Here is a 6,920-nt window from a genome sequence, read left to right on the forward strand (position 1 = left end):
TACTTTATTCTTTTATGATTAAATATCAATTTTAATTTTGAAAATTTTCTTCACAGGAAGCAACAGATATTAAACAGTTAGAAAAATCTTAAATCTAAGGATAAGATTGTCAAGATTCATTGATATGTCATCTTTTGTGTCTGGCTTCCTTCACTCAACATAATATTTTCAAGGTTCATTCATGTTGTAGTATGTATCAGTACTTCATTCTTTTATGATTAAATATCAATTTTAATTTTGAAAATTTTCTTCACAGGAAGCAACAGATATTAAACAGTTAGAAAAATCTTAAATCTAAGGATAAGATTGTCAAGATTCATAAAAATTCCATTTCATAATAAATTACAAAAATTGTAATATGTCTTTTTTTTTTTTGTAATTTAAAACAATAGAAATTTATTATCTTTCAGTTCTGTAAGTCAGAAGCCAGACATGGATCCCACTGAGCTAAAATGAAGGTGTTGGCAGTTTTGAGTTTCTCTCTGGAAGCTTTAAGAAAGAATCCATTTTCTAGCTTCTAGAGACCATCTGCATTCCTTGGCTCATGGCCCCTTCCACCATCTTCAAAGACAGCAATGGTAGAGTCTTCAAGCAGCCATCTCTCTAGTTCTCCAAAAATCGTAATATGTTTTGAAGCTAATAGTGAAAAATTTTAAACACAAATGAACACTTCAGGTTTTTACACAATGTATTATTTTCTGTTGCTGCATAGCAAATCACTCCCAAAATTTTGTGGCTTCAAACCACAATGATCATTTATTATCACTCGTGGTTTCGATGAGTAAGAAATTCAGACAGAGTGCAGTGAGGAAGGCTCCTTATCTGTTCCACAATGTCTGATGGGGATCTTGAAGGCTGGGAGCTAGAATCGTCATATGTCTACAGTTAACATTGCCTGTTGGCTGAGATGTTAACTAGAGCAACTGGCTGTACCAAACATGTTTGACTGCTCCATGTGGTTTAGGCTTTCTTACAACATGGCAAGCATTGAGAGAGAGAGAGAGAGAGAGAGAGAGCGCGCATTCCATGCAAAAGCTACACAATTTTTACAAGAAAGCCTTGAAAGTCGATGTGTGCCATTGGTCAAAGCAGTCACAAGCCCCTAGCCAGAATCAAGGGGTGAGAACATAGATAACACCTCTAGGTGGAAGAAGTATTAGTTATACTAAAAAAAGAGCACATAGAATGGGATAAACACATACATGTGTCCACATTTAGAACATTCCATGCAAAAGCTACACCATTTTTACAAGAAAGCCTTGAAAGTCGATGTGTGCCATTGGTCAAAGCAGTCACAAGCCCCTAGCCAGAATCAAGGGGTGAGAACTTAGATAACACCTCTAGGTGGAAGAAGTATTAGTTATACTAAAAGAAGAGCACATAGAATGGGATAAACACATACATGTGTCCACATTTAGAAAACACAATCTGTCACAGTCTACCTGCTGGTCACAACAACTCACATCCCTCCCACACTCATCCCCTCCCCATAATCCCCAGATCTCATCCCATCATGGCACCAAGCTCAGGTCCAATGGCCCAGATTTCATCACCTATATCCTGGACCTTAAGCCTGAGCAAATGCTGTGTAACAAATCACCTCAAAACTTTGCAGTTCCTTCAGGTGTATATTATCTGATTGGGAGAAAAGATGTAAACATGTGAAAAAGTTATATACTAATAAAAGAGTTTAACGATAACCAATAATTCTGGAGATGTAACAAAGCAATACTATCAATGGTTAGGAGCAACAGAAACTGACTCTGTATAACTTAAGCAAAAGAGAGATATATTGAAAGATGAGATCGTAGAACTAACAGAAAAGTAGAATCAGGCTTCAGGAAGAATGAAAAACAGTGGTTCTAGGAAACTAGTCATCAGGACTGTGGGCACAGTCTCTTCGTGGTGCTGGACGTTTTCAGTTCCTGCTATGTACCAAGACCTTCCTGCATCCAGGACTTTGCAGATGCTGTTCCTTCTGCCTGGATCGCTCTTTACATACAGCTTTCTTTGCCTGACTGACTTCTACTCATCTCTAGTAGTAGACTGACTTCTACTCATCTTTACATATTTTAGCTACAATCTCATTGCATTCTCATAGCACTCATAACACATATCCCAATAATACAATAACTGTGTACATACTTCTTTAATGTCTGTACACCTCACTAGAGTGTAAAATTCTCTGAGAGGACCTTGTCTTTTTTTATCTAAAAGTCTCTTACTTTTCAAATTTCATCTATTTCATAAACACATGGGGAAAGAAACAAATACCAAAATGAGAATAGGCAAAAGCTATTTATTCAGAGCTTGCTATTGCAAGGGAGTTAGCCATCATCATTTGCATTTTGGCAGAGACTCAAAGTCAGGTAAAAGAGTGGGAAAGCTTTACAGTAGAAAAAAGAGAAGGCTTCAGGTATGGTAATTGGAAGATATTGGTATGGGGAAGCTGTGAGTGGGAAACCTGGAAGCAGGGCATCCTGTAGTAAACTGGCTTCCTGGGCTGGTTACTATAGATAATGGGTTGGTTTCTTGGGCTAGCTGCTGCAAATTGTGTGTCAGAGTCTATTGTTACATATGGTCTGGCTATTGTCCATTGTCTATTCCATTTCTCACATTTATTGAACATCTATTATGTGCCATAAACCATGCTAATTTTTGGGATACAGTGATTGATAGAAGATAGTTGTTGACCAATTGAACAGTTGCTAAGAGATGATGTTTAAATAACTAGTTGTATCTCTTAGAATTAGGCTTGGCTGTGCATGACATAAAAACCTAAAATATCTGTGATTTAAGTGAAATAGAAGTCTATTTCTCTCTCATGCAAAGGCTCTGCAGGTAGGCACAGTGTCAGTGCCGAGCTGATTGAGAAGGGAAGGTTCAACGGTGAGACGCCCAGTGGGAAGAATGCACAAAAGGCTGACATGAGAATGAAAGGGAGGCACCAACTTTTTTGTGTGGAGCGCAGTTCTGTTTCTAGAAGTGCAGTTCTATTGGGGGGAGCGCAGTATTGCGCGCACTTCTCCTGCTCCCCTTTCTGTTCTCCCCTTCTGCTCTCTAGGGGACCGCATTTCTCCACACATAGCATAGTGGCATTCAGCCACACATGCGTGATACAATAAGCTGAGGTATGTTTACATATTTTAGGTAAAGGCGCCCTACTACCCTAATATAACATTCTAAATCTGGGGCCTATTCCTAGCTAAGATCCTGGATCACAGCCAGACCTTGGACCAGCTGGGCCTGGCGCCCCACACAGGCTCAAAACTATCAGGCTCCCAAGCTCTTTCTGTCTTGCTGCTCCACCATCTTTAGCATTCCACTTCATGGAAAATGTCTGCTCAAGATATAACCATCATACTCATATTTAAACCAACAAAAAATAAATAAAAGCAGAAGAATATACACCCTCTCCCTCTCTACACCACTTATATTTACTTCCAAGTGGCCAGAATTTAGTCACAAATAGCTGCAAGGGAGGCTGGGAAACATATTTATTCCAAGTGGACATATGTCTAGCTAAAACCGACAGGTTTTATTACTAAGGAAAATGGTGAGAAAGGCCACTGGGGTCAATTAGCCTTCTCTGTCAACTAGAGAAATAAAGTTTGGGGATTATCTGAAAATCTAATTACTTGTATTATCTCGTTTCTCTAATACAGAATGCTCTTGACTTACTACATAATTATTCTTACTGTGTATTAAAGGTAAAAATCAAGTTCTTTCATAATTAGGAAGAAACAGCTTTATGAAATTCATGGTTATCCTCTTTTAAGGATGCTGTCCACGATGTTGTCTACGGCAACTACTCAGAGTCCTCACTGTAACCTGGATCTCGGCAACCATACTCTTCCTAAACCATCAGATAAAGGACAAAACCACAGAGACATTTAAAATGGTGAATACTGAGTTTTTTGTGGGCTAAGCACTCACAACATACATTATAAACCATTATTGCCATTAATGTGGTCCAATCTAAATTTTTTCCTGTCTTTTTGGATAAATTTGTGATCCAATTAAATTCATGATCACATACATTCCATTTCATAATCACATAGAATTCCCTAGATTTTGCCTTAGGAAATTCCTGTGGCTCCTTCAAGGCATCATTCCTATTTACTTTGACATATTATTGCTTCTCAGCTTCAGGTTCATCCTGGTTAAAGGATGAGCGAAAGGAGGTGAGGTAGAAAGGGTAGGACACAGCAAAGCAGAGAGTCTCACTCTCCCCTCTGCAAGAAAGACACAGTGAAATGTTTCAAATGGAACGATGAGACTGGATTTTCTCAAGACTTGTAGTTCTCTTATGTCCACATTTGGATTGTCAAGATTCTGATCTTTTTCCAGATCATTATTTTTACTTTCACTGCAGAATCCTGGTAAGTCTGTAAACTTATCTGCAGTTTAACAACGGTCAAGATCAGTTTCAGCATTTAGTTTATAACCAACATCTACAGATAGAAAAATGCATGCAACTGTGCTATATTTTCTTCTGGGCTTTGAGGTGGATAGTCTGTGTTATAAGTTTGTTGTTCTTCCATCTTTAGCTATCTAATGCCATTGGAAGCAAAACTCCAACCCTAAAATTCCATATTCCTTATCACTTTTAATTTGTTCTATAGAGACTGCTACTTGGTCCCTCAGAACCTCATCTAGCTTACCTTGCTGGAATGCGGAAGGAATCTCACTTCCTTTTGCTTCATCTTTACTCTATATCCAATTTCACATGTCCCACATATTCTCTGAGGTTTTGCTGCAACAATGCCACTTATAGATTAGTGAAATGGTTTATTGAATAACCATTGAATTCACCATCAGGAAGATATTATGTTGAGGTTATACTTTGACCTAGTCACAAATAAATGGTATTGTTTGTCTAGTACCAGAATGTATGGTTCTGAGAAACGAGATGTGGTAGACAGAATACTGTCTATCACAATTATTAAGTAATTATTAAGTAAAAATACCCCAATTAGTAAGAGTCTACGAAGAACTTTCAGCAAACTTATGGTACCGAGGAAATGAAAATTGGAGTTAAAAGCCTGTCAAAAAAGAGGGCTCTAATAAATACCCCAGGATTTCAGTCAGAGCCCCTGAAGAACTAGACCCTAGGTCTACAGCTGTATCAGTCAGGGTTCAATCAGGAGACAGATATCACATAAGAATTTGAACCAAGAAAGTTTAACATAAAGAAGTATTAACTATAATAGGGTATTGAATTACTGAGAGATTAGCTAGTAAAAAAGAAAAGAGAATTCTAAAATACAGGAATAGCAGTTATAAGAAAGAGCCACTACCCCTTGGGCTGAAATGGAATATCTAAGGGGAACTCCCTCCTAGGGCTGAGATCCAGACCTAGTTTAAAAGGACCTAGCTGTGGCTCACTAGTTGGTGGAGGAGTTGCTGAGTTGCTGTAACTCAGAACTCACTGCAGAGTTGCCCAAGGAAATGCAAAGGAAAGGCATTCATGGGGAGATGCCTCATCATTTGCAATTCACTGAGAAGTCACCTAAGAATGTGACAGGCAAAGCTGTTGGCTGTTGGGCATGGTGGCGGCTGTGCACTCTAGAAGTCGTGCATGCCTCTGGAGCCTGGCCAAAGGAACATCAGAACTTGGAAGAGACCTCTTCCTCCTCCAGTGTTCCTCCAGCACCCTCTACTGACAATGTTTAACATTGTGCCAGCTGGCAAAAGAGAAATATTTATAGAATCCAGCTCTGGTATTGTAAAGCAGGAAGCAAAGGGTGGGTCTGGAGCTGAGTTAATTGCTAATTGGCACAAAGGACAATCTGGAAATAGGTCAGTACACACTAAGTTTGAAACCCAGCTTCAAATCAATCCCACGGCAGATTAAAGTGATTCCCCTATTCTAATTGCCTGACAGAAATAAAAGTGAATTATATCTGAAGAAACTCAACATTATCCAGGGATGCAAACTATTTCTACAATTATTCATAAGAAATAACTGTCATTTAATTAAAAATTACCATGTGTACCAAAAGATATCATCAAATGATTGAAAACCAAGAGAAAAAAATACTCAATAGAAACAGACCCACAGCTGATCCAGATACTGAAGTTACAAGACATGGACTTTGAAGTAATTGCAATGAATAAGTTTGAGAAAATAGATGACGAGACAGAAAATTTCAGCAGAGAAATAAAATCTATAAAAATTAAATGTAAAGTCTAGAACTGAAAAAAAAATCCAATAAATATTACTGTTTTTATCTCCCATTTTTCACAGGAGCTAATCCATGTCCATGTCCTACTTAATTTTTCCCACTCAGAAAATGGCTTTATTTAATAATACTTGTTATTTTTAAGTGTTTATTATGTGCCAGGCACTGTAATAGATGCATCATATACTTCTGTCCACCCACTGATCTTGTTAAGTAGATACTAGTTCCCCCGTTCTATATATATGGAAATTGACACTGATATGAAGGAATTTTCCCAAAGACAAATCGCTGAAATGGTGAAGCTAAAATCCCAGCCCAGGTCTACTAATCTGACTCCAAATCTGCCTTCTTCCCATTAAACTACTTTACCTCTCTCCTTCCTACTTGTCTGAGCAGATAGAAAGTACTTTCCTTCCTATTTCTTTAACGTAACTCAGTGTCTTCACCTATTTCCTATTTCTCCTTTTATTTTCATAAAAAGACATCTTGACCTCTGAGCAAAACTAATCTTTCTATCCATGTTCCTAAAATCCATCCTTACCCACCACTGGGGTCCTCACTCCTTCTCTTAGGCCTGTGAGGTTTCCTTCTCTACTGCCACTCCTTCTCCACAGCCTCAAGTCATCCCTCCTAAAATAAATAGATAGATAGATAGATAGATAGATAGATAGATAGATAGATAGATAGATAGATAAATAAATCAATCCCTTGGTCCCTTTTCTTGCTTCATCTAAC

The 6,920-nt window shown here is 38.1% G+C and overlaps 1 long non-coding RNA gene across 1 annotated transcript in view; it reads right to left on the reverse strand.

The window, feature by feature from the left end:
- Positions 1-358: 358 nt before the first annotated feature.
- Positions 359-6,920, reverse strand: part of LOC112481186 — a 16,719-nt gene continuing 10,157 nt past the window's right edge. The window contains exon 3 of the long non-coding RNA XR_003046827.1: positions 359-636. This is a non-coding gene — a long non-coding RNA (uncharacterized LOC112481186). The remainder of the gene's footprint in view (positions 637-6,920) is intronic.

The sequence above is a fragment of the Pteropus alecto genome, unplaced genomic scaffold, assembly GCF_000325575.1.
Source record: "Pteropus alecto unplaced genomic scaffold, ASM32557v1 scaffold335, whole genome shotgun sequence".
In the NCBI taxonomy this organism is placed as follows: domain Eukaryota; kingdom Metazoa; phylum Chordata; class Mammalia; order Chiroptera; family Pteropodidae; genus Pteropus; species Pteropus alecto.